Consider the following 14388-nt stretch of genomic DNA (forward strand, 5'->3'; position numbering starts at 1 on the left):
TGGATGGATCTTGTGTGCGCACAGATTTTTTTTCCATGCATTGTTCTCCAACAAGAGACCCTTGTGTATGGCTTGATTGCACCTCCACGGAGTTCTTGTAGTACTCCGCAATTCTCTCCCATCCATGGAAATGTTCATCCAAGCATAGCATAGAGTAGCATCTTCAACTTCTCGCAAAAAAAGCATCTTCAACTTGATTGTAGTTGTGAGTTTGTGACCTTGACGACCTTGTGTGTGCTTCGGTCACCTCCTCAAGTTCACCGCCATCGGCCACCTCCTCTTCAGCCACCTCCGCTTCTTCTTCCATCTCCTCTTCGGACACCTCCTCTTCTCCGGACGCCTCCGAATGATCCCAAACTGAATCATAATTGTGATCATCTAGACCAATCCTAGCCGAGGACTCCAAAGACGCCAAGAATTTGATCATGCTCATCTCCACACTATAACAACAAAACCAACAAAATCCATGATCACCGGCCACCAACAATCACCATCAAATTCATTGGCCGAAATGCAAAAGATGTTTTTTACTTTTTTGGCATTTCCTCGAGCACTTGGCAGCTACGACCCTTCTTGCCGGCTGCGGCGCCTGAACGCGCCAGAGCAGTGGCCATAGAGGTGGCCGGAGACACTGCACGAGGCACCGGACATGGATGGGGTGCTGGAGCAGCCTTCTTCTTCTTCTTCTTTGTGGTCTCTTCGGTGAGGGCCGACGCACGAACGTCTATTTTCTATCTCTCTTTCCGCCACTGGGAGCAGTGGGAGGGCAGACGGTCATGATCGGAGAGGCACTGTGATAGGTGAGAACCCGATGAATGAGTTCACGCCCGAGGGTGGCCTGATCTTCACGTCGTAGGATCGAATCGAGAGGGATAGCTAGCTGCAAGAAGCTAGGGATAACTAGTTTTATACCTACCAAGGTTGGATGCAACCCGTACGTTGGGGATGGCTGATCGAAGCTACAAGAACTCCAACCCGTTGTGCGAACAATTGCGGAACCACAAACCGGGACTAATCCACACAAAACAACTGGAACCGTAGAGCATGAACTAGGGGGAACCAGAGGCTCCTTCTCGCGAATCCGAATAAACTCACAAGAGCAATGGTAGCAAGATCTCTCGGATCTATCTAGCAGTCTTGCTTCATAAGATTGTAGTTGAATGGTTTTGAAAAAAGGTGTTTTAGAGGATGGGGAGATGGGGTTTTATAGCAGGGACAACCCCCCTTAGATAGGTGTGAAAATGGTTTCAAAAGTAGGCAGGTTTGCATGCCTTCCTTGGGGGAATAAGCGGTCAACTTTGGGAGCTGTTGGAGAGCTCCTCGAAAATTCATGAAGCCCTGACAGCCTGGACACCTTCCACGAGAATGACTAGTGCTTTTGCCTCACAATGATGTGAGGTTTTTTGCATTGGAAAGATAATTTGATGGAGCTTCTGGTGATGTATCCCTATGGCCCCGTCTCTCCACCACATGGGTGTGACACAATGAAACATCAGAGGTAAAATCTGACAGCACCAGCTTCACTTGAAACTTGTTTTCTTCAAACTTGTTCCTCCAAACCGGTTGCTTCAAGAGCTCATAGGTTATTGGATTTCTTACATGTGATACCTAAGTTCAACCAACAACAGTGGGGATGAAAGCATAGTTGTGTCATCAAGGTTATAAGGTAAACTTAAGTTAGCGTTCACCTGGTCACTTATAAGTTTGGCGCGACTTCTTGTGATTGGGCCTATAATTGTTGGAGAATTGTCAATGGTTGTGGTGTCCTCATCATCCTCCCCCTTGAAAAGGAGTCATCCTCGACTCTGATGGTCCAAAGTATGGAGAGAGGTCGGACACATTGAAAGTTGGACACCATAATCCATCAAATGGTCAATCTTGTATGCATTGTCATTTATCTTTGCAAGCATTTTGAATGGACCATCTCCACGTGGCTGCAACTTGCATTTGCGTTGATCCGGGAAACGATCCTTCCATAGGTGCACCCACACAAGACCACCTTGTTCAAACAACACCTTCTTTCTTCCCTTGTTTGCCCGTTTTGCATATTGTTCAGTCATCTTCTCAATATTTTCCTTGGTCTTCTCATGAATTTTCTTCATGAAGTCAACATGCTTAATTGCATCAAGATTTGTTTGCTCCTGCAATGGTAAAGGCAAAAGATCTATGGGAGAAGCAGGTTTGAAACCATAAACAATTTCAAACTCCACGTGAGGGAGACACTCTTCCCACATGAGGGAGACACTCTTCCCACATGCAAACTCCAGGTGAGGGAGACACTCTTCCCACATGTTCATTTTTTTCTTTAAAACTGCTCTCAGCATCATGGATAGTGTGCGGTTGATGATAACCCACAAGTATAGGGCATCGCAACAGCTTTCGAGGGTAGAGTATTCAACCCAAATTTATTGACTCGACACAAGGGGAGCCAAAGAATATTCTCAAGTATTAGCAGTTGAGTTGTCAATTCAACCATACCTAGATAACTTAGTATCTGCAGCAAAGTATTTAGTAGCAAAGTAGTATGATAGTAATGGTAATGGTGGCAAAAGTAACGATAGCAGTTTTGTAGTGATTGTAACAGTAGCAACGGAAAAGTAAATAAGCGAAGCACAATATGTGAAAAGCTCGTAGGCATTGGATCAGTGATGAATATTTATGTCGGATGCGATTCCTCATGTAATAGTTATAACCTAGGGTGACACAGAACTAGCTCCAGTTCATCAACGTAATGTAGGCATGTATTCTGAATATAGTCATACATGCTTATGGAAAAGAACTTGCATGACATCTTTTGTCCTACCCTCCCGTGGCAGCGGGGTCCTAGTGAAAACTAAGGGATATTAAGGCCTCCTTTTAATAGAGTACCGGACCAAAGCATTAACACACAGTGAATTCATGAACTCCTCAAACTATGGTCATCACCGAGAAGTATCCCGATTATTGTCACTTCGGGGTTGTCGGATCATAACTCATAATAGGTGACTATAGACTTGCAAGATAGGATCAAGAACTCACATATATTCATGAAAACATAATAGGTTCAGATCTTAAATCATGGCACTTGGGACCTAGTGAAAAGCATTAAGCATAGAAAAGTCATAGCAACATCAATCTTACAAAATAGTGGATGCTAGGGATCAAACCCTAACAAAACTAACTTGATTACATGGTAAATCTCATCCAACCCATCACCGTCCAGCAAGCCTACGATGGAATTACTCACGCACGGCGGTGATCATCATGAAATTGGTGATGGAGGATGGTTGATGATGACGACAACGACGAATCCCCCTCTTTCAAGCCCCGAACGGACTTAAGATCAGCCCTCCCGAGAGATATTAGGGCTTGGCGGTGGCTCCATATCGTAAAATGCGATGAAACTTTCTCTCTGATTTTTTTCTCCGTGAAACGGAATATATCGAGTTGGAGTTGTGGTCGGTGGAGCATCAGGGGGCCCACGAGACAAGGGGCGCGCCCAGGGGGAGGGGGCGCGCCCCCCACCCTCGTGGACAGGGTGTGGGTCCCTTGGCCTTGATTCTTTCGCCAGTATTTTTTATATTTTCCAAAAGTTGTATCCGTGGATTTTCAGGTCATTCCGAGAACTTTTGTTTTCTGCACAATAAACAACATCATGGCAGTTCTGCTGAAAACAACGTCAGTCTGGGTTAGTTTCATTCAAATCATGCAAGTTAGAGTCCAAAACAAGGGCAAAAGTGTTTGGAAAAGTAGATACATTGGAGACGTATCAACTCCCCCAAGCTTAAACCTTTGCTTGTCCTCAAGCAATTCAGTTGACAAACTGAAAGTAATAAAGAAAAACTTTTACAAACTCTGTTTGCTCTTGTTGTTGTAAATATGTAAAGCCAGCATTCAAGTTTTCAGCAAAGATTATGAACTAACCATATTCACAATAACACTTAGGTCTCATATTTACTCATGTCAATGGCATAATCAGCTAGCGAGCAATAATAATAAAACTCGGATGACAACACTTTCTGAAAACAATCATGATATGATATGACAAAATGGTATCTCGCTAGCCCTTTCTGAGACCGCAAAACATAAATGCAGAGCACCTTTAAAGATCAAGGACTGACTAAACATTGTAATTCATGGTAAAAGAGATCCATTCAAGTCATACCCAATATAAACTAATAGTAATGCATGCAAATGACAGATGTGCTCTCCAACTGGTGCTTTTTAATAAGAGGGTGATGACTCAACATAAAAGTAAATAGATAGGCCCTTCGCAGAGGGAAGCAGGGATTTGTAGAGGTGCCAGAGCTCGATTTTAAAATAGAGATGCATAACATTTTGAGCGGTATACTTTCACTGTCAACGCAACAACTATGAGATGTCGATATCTTCCATGCTACAAACATTATAGGCGGTTCACAAACAGAATGGTAAAAATTTCTACTCCCCCACCACCAACAAGCACACTCCACGGCCATCCGAAACAACGCGGTATCGTTCATACCAACAACAGTCCTGGGGGAGTTTTGTTTTTATTATTTTGATTTGCTTTGATCTTTTTGATCATGGGACTGGGCATCTCGGTTACCGGCCATTTTCTCGTGAATGAGGAGCGGAGTCCACTCCTCTTGAAAATAACCCACCTGGCATGAAAGATACAGACAACTCTAATTGGAACATGAGCTGCTCAAGCATACAAAACAGAATTTCATTTGAAGGTTTGGAGTTTGGCACATACAAATTTACTTGGAATGGCAGGTAGATGCCGCATATAGGAAGGTATGGTGGACTCATATGGAATAACTTTGGGGTTTATGGAGTTTGGATGCACAAGCAGTATTCCCGCTTAGTACAGATGAAGGCTAGCAAAAGACTGGAAAGCGACCAACTGAGAGAGCGACAATAGTCATGAACATGTATTTAAATTAATCTACACCAGGTGCAAGCATGAGTAGGATATAATCCACCATGAACATAAATATCGTGAAGGCTATGTTGATTTGTTTCAACTACATGCGTGAACATGTGCCAAGTCGAGTCACTCAATTCATTCAAAGGAGGATACCATCTCATCATACCACATCATAACCATTTTAATAGCATGTTGGCACGCAAGGTAAACCATTATAAACTCATAGCTAATTACGCATGGCATAAGTAACTATGATCTCTAAATGTCATTGCAAACATGTTTATTCATAATAAGCTGAATCAGGAACGATGAACTCAACATATTTACAAAAATAAGAGAGGTCGAGTTCATACCAGCTTTTCTCATCTCAATCAGTCCATCATATATCGTCATTATTGCCTTTCACTTGCACAACCGAACGGTGTGTATAATAATAATAGTTCACATGCATTGGACTAAGCTGGAATCTGCAAGCATTCAATTCAAGAGAGAAGACAAAGTAATATGGGCTCTAGGTTAAATCAACAATCATGCATATGAGAGCCACTAAACATGTTCATTATGGTCTTCTACTCTCGACCCCTCCCCAAAAAAGAAAAGAAAATAAAACTATTTACACGGGAAAGCTCCCAACAAGTAAAATAAGAACGATAAATCTTTTTGGGTTTTCATTTTAATTACTACTATAAGCATGGAAATTAAACTAACTTTTTTTGGTTTTCTTAAGGTTTATGAAACACACAAGAAGAAAGCTAGAAAAAGAAATTAACTAGCATGGCTAATACAATGAAAGAGTATGAGCACCAACAACTAGAATAAGTGTGTGAACATGAATGTAAAGTCGGCGAGAAATACGTACTCCCCCAAGCTTAGGCTTTTGGCCTAAGTTGGTCTAATGCCAAGGATAACCTGGCTGATATCCGAAGTTATAACCGGGGTCGTACTAAGATGCAGCAGCCAATGCCTCCTGAGCTGTGGCATGTTGGCGAGCTGCCTCCGCTCTCCTCTTGTGTTCGTCTGCCTCCTCCCTGGTAACAACATATCTTCGTTTTGCCTGGTAATCAAAAAGGGAAGGAGCAGGGAGAGTAACATGGACAGCATGACGTCTGTCAAAGATTAGTCGATACTAGAGAAATTGTTCATTCCTCACAAGAAAACGGTGCCTGACCATAGCGTCAAAATCTAAATAGGCGGCAGGCAACTCTATATCACCCTCACATGGAGCTATACTAAGATAATTAGCAACACGGGTTGCATAAATTCCTCCAAATAAATCTGCAGATATACCATTACTATGCAACCTACGTGCAACTATTGCCCCCCAAGTTATAATCTTTATTACCTAATACAGCACTCTTGAGGACACAAAGATCAGGGACACACATGTGACATGCTTCATCTTTACCGTTAATGCATCTACCAATGAAGAGAGCAAAATAATGTATAGCAGGAAAATGAATGCTCCCTATGGTAGCGTGTGCTATATCCTTATATTCTCCCACAGTGATACTAGCAAGAAAGTCTTTATATTCAGATTTGTGGGGTTCATGAACATTGCCCCACTGCGGGAGTTTGCAAGCAGTAGTAAAATCTTCTAGGACATTCTGAGAATTACGTGAAGATGTATATTTAAATCTTCTCACGAATGAATCAGTAGTACTGAGGACACTTATCTTGTATGAAGTCCTCAAGATCGGCATTACGCACATATGCGTCAAATTCATCCTTGATGCCTACATTAACCATAAACTCGTCTGACGGCCATTCACACGACCGTACCTCAGCTTCCCTTGGTGGTTCATAGTCTTGCTCACGCATAGCACACCTAGGTCCTCTCTTTGTGTAGGAACCACCTTGGTACATTCTCCTGGACATATTTCTTTCTCTGAAAAATTTCTGAAATTTTTAGTAACTTCAAAATAAAAGTGAATCAAACTAAACAAGATTGATAGCAACTACTCCCACAAGTGCCTAGAGCCTATATCATGCATTAGAATTACTTGGGACCTCATAAATTTGACATGCAAGGTCAAGAACAGGGTCACTTATGCAGCAAAAATTTGCAATGAATAAAGCACTAGAACAAAAACTAATTGGACCAATGGAGGAGTCACATACCAAGCAACAATCTCCCAAAGCAGTTTTGTGAATGGAGCTTTGAGCAAGGAGATCGAAAATCATAGCAAAATGAGCTAGAACTCGTGCTTGAGCTGGATGGGGATTTTTTGGGAGGAAGATGGAGTGTGTGGCTGCAGGAATAAGTGGAAGGGGGCCATCATGGGCCCACGAGACAGGGGGCGTGCCCAGGGGGAGTGGGCGCGCCCTCCACCCTCGTGGCCAGGTGCTTGCCCCCCTACTGTGTTTTCAGTGCCTAAAATTCTCAAATATTCCATAAAAAATCATACTAAATTTGCAGGGCATTTGGAGCACTTTTATTTTCGGGATATTTTTTATTGCATGGATAATTCAGAAAATGGACAGATAATACTACTCCCTCTGTTCCTTGATATAAGGTGTATAGTTTTTTGAGAAAAAAACTAAAATATAAGGTGTATTGCATTGCACCACTCGTTTGGATAACTTTTTTAGGGATTTTATTACATATTCTTATATCAAGCAAGCTCCTCTATCTTGTCATGTCAATTAGTCAGGTGAAATCTCTCCCAAAACTTGTGAAATTTTCCCTCCACATCCGTTCTTTAATTTTCGTGCCAAAAACTATAGACCCTATAATTAGGAATGGAGGGAGTATTTTTTTTCTTTATTTATTCTAAATAACAGAAAGTAAAAAGAGGGTACAGAAGGTTGTGCCTTCTAGTTTCATCCATATCATGATCATCAAAATGAATCCACTAACAAGGTTGATCAAGTCTTGTTAACAAACTCATTCCGAATAACATGGAACCGGAGAAATTTCGAATAACACTAGGTTACCTCAACGGGGATATGAACATCCCCAACAATAAGAATATCAAACTTTTTCTTGACAGTAGGAAGAGGAGATTCAAAACCTCCAATAATGATAGTGTCGGTGTACTAAAATAGGGGCGCTCTTTTGTACCCCTTATTTGTGCACGGGCAGTCAGAGCCGCGCCCACAACTACACTTAAGCAGGGCGGAGACAGGAAATCAGAGCCATAACATGGTATCAAAGCAATGCCAAGACCGAGACCACAAAGAGCATATGGACGAAGCAGGTTTCCCCAGCAAGACCCTTGCCGGGCAGCCTCAGTAGCCCCGACAAGACCCTTGCCGTCCACACCAGCAGAGTGAGCCACCCTCGACCCAAGGTCTCCAACACCATCAACTACGTTGGGCCAGGGCTCGAGAGGCACCTCCATGGTGGCATGCAGATCTTTGTGAAGACAAAGAATATTCAAGATCAGATGAGGATTGGAAAGCAACGATCCTCGACAAGATTCTTGCGGAGGAAACTCACAAGACCCCCGGCAAGATCCGTGTCGGGGACGACAGCGTGCCAAGGCTAGACCCTTGCCGGGCCACCCGGCAAGGCCCTTGCCAAGGGTGTTAGCGGGGCCACTGCCAGGCCCACACCAACCAAGTCTCTGCCGCCGTTTACATGCAGCTGCCAGCTCAACCAGCTGGGCAAGCACCTACGTGGCAACATGCAGCTTCCAGGCCAACTCAGTACATGCCTGTGTGGCGGCATACAGATCTTTGTGAAGGCTCCACCATCACGCCACCTCAGCTGTTTGCCTGCCTACATGGCGCCGCATGCATCGCTGGCCAGGGCGCAAGTCGAAGCGAGGAGGAGCGGCGATGGACGGGACGGGCCTCGCTCCCGTCCCCGATAAAGCAAGAGGACACCTAAGCTGCGCATTAAATGCATCTTGTCCTGTAATACGAGCGATAAGCTCATAGCACTGTAGGCCTTTCCACCTCCTGTGTGCCACTGTGGCAGCCCCTTTCGACTATAAAAGGAGGCCCATGGTGTACTAGAGAGGGATTCAGCTCTTTTGAACCACGCAGCCACCATAGCTAGTTCAACAGCTCAAGAACATTCAATACATCCACCAAAGCAAGACTAGGGTTTTACGCATTCCTCGCGGACCGAACCTGGGTGAATGATCCTTGTGCTGATTACTAATCCTGCTCTTCTCACGACCCTGCGCCCCTGCAACCGCAGAAGGGATCCTCGTGATCCCATAGGTGTCGTTTCCCACCGACATCTTTGGCGCGCCAGGTAGGGGGATGCAATTGTGAGTATCTGGTCTAGTAGTTGGCCTAGCAGTTCTTCATCACCATGGATCCCGCGAAGGAGACGGCCAGGGGAAAACGGCGCCACCTGCGAGCGCGAAGGACGCTAGCGCGACAATAGAAAAGCTAAGTCATTTAGAGCCTTGAGTTATTTCCTTTATATACATAAGGTTATCATCCTCGGAGATCTTGCCTATGTATGGAAAATCTGCACGCAAATGGGGCCTCCCGTGATTGGCAACGCCCTTGTTCTGTTTCGAGTCCGCTCAACAGCTCAAAGCGGCCGCGTCGAGAGTGGCGGGGTAGCCTTCCGCACTTGGCAACGCTCTCGATTTTGACTCGAGTCAAGCTCGACAGCTCGGGTGGCCCCGTTAAGGGCGGTAAGGTGGTTCGCCCGGCAGCATGCGCACCCGGCAGGCCAATGGGGATCCTTCCCCAAGACGCCGCCCCGGGTTTACGTGGCGGCAAGCCTACCTAGTTACGTAGGGTGGACATAAGGAAAAATCGAATAGGAAAATAACATGGATAATATCAAGAGTACTGCAGAGTTATGTTACACCAATTGTTGCTGCGGTTCTAACTAAAGATATGAATTGTCTTGGTCATGAACCTGCAGCTGCATCAAGAGACGGGGCATCTAGTCCCGGTGCTGGCCCTCCAGCCTCTCGATCCCGCTGATGCGGCTGATGACGGGCTCAATGCGCTCCTCGAGCACTGCGAGGTCCGCGTCATCCGGGCAGCTGTCCAGCGAGGCATCAGAGTCGAGGCTGGGGTTCCAGTGCACCAGCTTGGTGAGAACCTTGGTCATGGCTCCCTGGCAAAGCATCCGGGCCTCGTCGGCCAAGGAGATCGCCCGGTTGTACTGGAGCTGCTCTAGGGCCCTGAGGAGCCTCTCAAAAAAGATGGTCAGACTGGCGTTGGGGCTCAGATTTGGTTCGGGGGCATACCTCATGTTCGGCACCTTCCATCTTGGTCAATTGCTCGGTGATTCTGTTGGCAACAGCGATAAGGCGGCCGATCCAACGTTTCTCGCCATCGACCTGGTCCTTGAGATTGGCGGCCACGTTCGCCCGGAGCTGCTCCACCGCCGCCAAGCGCTGGGTCAGGGCCCCCTCCTAGGTTTTGGTCTCCTTGAGCGCCCCCTAGAGGCCCTCCAGCTTGAGCTTCAGGTCCTTGATGGTGTCGTTGGCGGTGGAAAGCTGCTCAGCTCTGCTAAGGACCTCGGATTGTGCCTCAACTAGGGCCTCGTTGAGCGTGTTCTTTTCCGAGGACAGCTCCGAGGCTTGTTTCGCCAGGACATCCCGCTCTGCCTCCAATTCCTTCACCCTATTGCCATGGGCCAAGGCCTGGGCGTCGAGCGCCTCCTTGTGCTTGTGCTCCAGCTCCTGGGTCCGTGCCGCGGCAAGCTCCTACACCTCTTCATCCTTGCCGCGGAGCGTGGCGGCGAGCTTCTCCTCGCGCGCGGCAAGGTCCTCCTCCCGGGAGTTCAGTGCGGCCTCGTGCTGGGTCTGGGCGGCTTCGGCGGTGGTGGCCAAGTTCTTCGCCGTCTCTTGGGCCTTTTTGACGTCGGCCAGCTTCATGGTAAGCTCCACGTCACACTTGGCCAGCTCGCCCTGGGCGGCCTTTAGCTCATCTTGAGCCTGGCGGAACCAATCCTGCGTCTCGGTGAAGCACTCCTGGAGGTCCGCCTCCGCCTTCTCCACCATCACCGTCCTAGACTTGGCCTTGTCCAAACGGGCGCGATGGAGCGCCTGGAGCTTCCGGAAGCTGGCACCCATGGCCTGGATCAGCCGCTCTTCCTGGGAGCCATCGCCACCAACGCTTGGCTCATCGACGACCTCGAGCCCGGAGGCGGCAGGCACTTCATCGTCAAACACCTGTCCCTCGATGGGTGTCCTAGTACTCGACGCGCCTGGCAGGTGGACAAACAAGTCCTCACCCACCCTCAGGTACTTGCCGGAGCCGGAAGAAGCAGAGGAAGAAGGCTGGTCATCAGCCACCTCCTCCTCGGCAGCGGCCTTGCCGGCCTCCCCGGTAGGCCCCTTGTCGGCTTCCTTAATGGTGGCCTTGCCGGCCTCCCCGGCAGGCCCCTTTGCGGCGTCCTCAGCATCGCCCTTGGCGGACTCCTCGGCGGTGATATTCTCGGCGTCCGCCTCGGCAGCCTTGGCGACGTCCTCAATAATGGCGTCCACGTTCTCTGGATACCGAAGAAGGGAGTGAGGCAAGACCAAGACCAAGAAAAAGAAGAGAAAAAGCAGGGACGAAAGGCGAACGACTTACCAGACCCAGGCTGGGAAACAGGAGTCCCCTCTCCGCAAGCATTTGGCGCCGAGGTGAAGCCGCCAGCGCCTAGGTTCTCCTCCTCCTCCTCCATGTGCGTGGGCTCGGCGCTTGGCGCCCTCACCGGAGACGCCGCTCGGGGCGGCTTGGTCGATGGGGGCGGCCTGTTAGGAGTAGCCCTCTGCGGCTCCTCCTGCTGCTGCCCTCCTCCTGCGCACCCGGCAAGGTCAGCACCAGAGTGTCATGCCCCTAACACATGCCAATGAGGGGAGAGTAATGAACTTACGCTGGGGGCTGTGCTGGGGGCTGATGTCTAGGCTTCTCAACACCACCAGTGGCGCCCCTGAAGTACCAGCCGGGGGCTGGCCGCCCACCGAGGCCTTGGCCCTCTTCACTCTCTGGGCTAGTGTCTCCACGTCCCTGCAAAGACAAAGACAAGTCAAGACAAGTGGCACAGAGTGAGGAAACAGAGATGGCGAAAAGAAGCAGAATGCTTACGCGTCGTCCACTTCCTCCTTTGTTGCTTTCCTCTTCCTCCTGGGGCTCAGTGACCCGAAGTCGAAGGCGACCCCCGCATTGACGTCTGCCAAAAGAGGGGAGGGGGTGGAGTCTGCACGGATTTGGATGAAAAGGAGGCAGATGCCTTCTTCTTCGCCGTCGCGTCCTTCACCACCTTCTTCGCCGCCATGGCCCTTGTCTGGCGCACGGACTACTCCGGGGATTTCGGCCACCGCGCTGATACGTCCATTTTGCATCATGCTTTTATATCAATATTTATTGCATTATGGGTTGTTATTACACATTATATCTCAATACTTATGGCTATTCTCTCTTATTTTACAAGGTTTACCATGAAGAGGGGGAATGCCGGCAGCTAGAATTCTGGCTGGAAAAGGAGCAAACGTTGGAAACCTATTCTGCACAGCTCCAAAAGTCCTGAAACTCCACGAAACAACTATTTGGAATTAATAAGAATTTCTGAGCGAAAGAAATACACCAGGGGGCCCACACACTGTCCAGGACACAGGGGGCGCCCCCCCTCCCCCAATAGGGCGCGCCCCCTATCTCCTGGGCCCCCTGGTGGGCCTCCGGTGTCCATCTTCTGCTATATCATCACTCTTACACTGGAAAAAATCGGGGGCAAGCTTACGGGACGAAACTCCGCCGCCACGAGGCGGAACCTTGGCGGAACCAATCTAGGGCTCTGGCAGAGATGTTCTGTCGGGGACACTTCCCTCCGGGAGGGGGAAATCATCACCAACGTCATCACCAATGATCCTCTCATCGGGAGAGGGTCAATCTTCATCAACATCTTCACCAGCACCATCTCCTCTCAAAACCCTAGTTCATCTCTTGTATCCAATCTTGTATCAAAACCACAATTTGGTACCTGTGGGTTGCTAGTAGTGTTGATTACTCCTTGTAGTTGATGCTAATTGGTTTAATTGGTGGAAGATCATATGTTCAGATCCTTTATGCATATTATTACTCCTCTGATTATGAACATGAATATGCTTTGTAAGTAGTTATGTTTGTTCCTGAGGACATGGGTGAAGTCTTGCTATTAGTAGTCATGTGAATTTGGTATTCGTTCGATATTTTGATGAGATGTATGTTGTCTTTTCCTCTAGTGGTGTTATGTGAACGTCGACTACTTGACACTTCACCATTATTTGGGCCTAGAGGAAGGCATGGGGAAGTAATGAGTAGATGATGGGTTGCTAGAGTGACAGAAGCTTAAACCCTAGTTTATGCATTGCTTCGTTAGGGGCTGATATGGATCCATATGTTTAATGTTGTGGTTACGTTTACCTTAATACTTCTTTTGTAGTTGCGGATGCTTACAATAGGGGTTAATCATAAGTGGGATGCTTGTCCAAGTTAGGGCAGTACCCAAGTACCGGTCCACCCACATATCAAATTATCAAAGTACCGAACATGAATCATATGAACGTGATGAAAACTAGCTTGACGATAATTCCCATGTGTCCTCGGGAGCTCCTTCCTCATTATTAGAATTTGTCCAGGCTTATCCTTTGCTACATAAAGGATTGGTCCACCTTGCTGCACTTTATTTATTTTATTTACTTGTTACTCGTTACTATTTATCTTATCACGAAACTATCTATCACCTACAATTTCAGTGCTTGCAGAGAAAACCTTACTGAAAACCGCTTATCATTTCCTTCTGCTCCTCGTTGGGTTCGACACTCTTACTAATCGAAAGGACTACGATTGATCCCCTACACTTGTGGGTCATCAAGACTCTTTTCTGGCGCCGTTGCCGGGGAGTGTAGCGCTTTTGGTGAGTGGAACTTGGTAAGGAAACATTTATATAGTGTGCTAAAATTTTCTATTACTTGTCACTATGGAAACTAATCCTTTGAGGGGCTTGTTCGGGGTATCTTCACCCCAACCAGAAGAGCAAAGAGTTTCTCCTCAACCTACTAAACTTTATGAAAATATTTACTTTGAGATTCCTTCAGGTATGATAGAGAAACTGCTAGCTAATCCATTTGCAGGAGACGGAACATTGCATCCCGATTTACACCTTATCTTTGTGGATGAAGTTTGTGGATTATTTAAGCTTGCAGGTATTCCCGATGATGTTGTCAAAAGGAAGGTCTTCCCTTTATCTTTGCAGGGAATGCATTGACATGGTATAGGCTATGTGATGATACGAGATCTTGGAATTATAAGCGATTGAAGTTGGAATTTCACCAGAAGTTCTATCCTATGCATCTTGTTCATCGTGATCGTAATTACATATATAATTACTGGCCTCGCGAAGGAGAAAGCATCTCTCAAGCTTGGGGAGGCTTAAGTCAATGTTATATTCATGCCCCAATCATGAGCTCTCTCGGGAAATGATTATTCAGAATTTTTATGCTCGGCTTTCTCTTGATAATCGCAACCTGCTCGATACTCCCTGTGCTGGTTCTTATATGCTGAAGACTATTGATTTCAAATGGGACTTATTGGAAAGAATTAAACGCAAC

This window comes from Triticum dicoccoides, chromosome 4B (assembly GCF_002162155.2).
Source record: "Triticum dicoccoides isolate Atlit2015 ecotype Zavitan chromosome 4B, WEW_v2.0, whole genome shotgun sequence".
In the NCBI taxonomy this organism is placed as follows: domain Eukaryota; kingdom Viridiplantae; phylum Streptophyta; class Magnoliopsida; order Poales; family Poaceae; genus Triticum; species Triticum dicoccoides.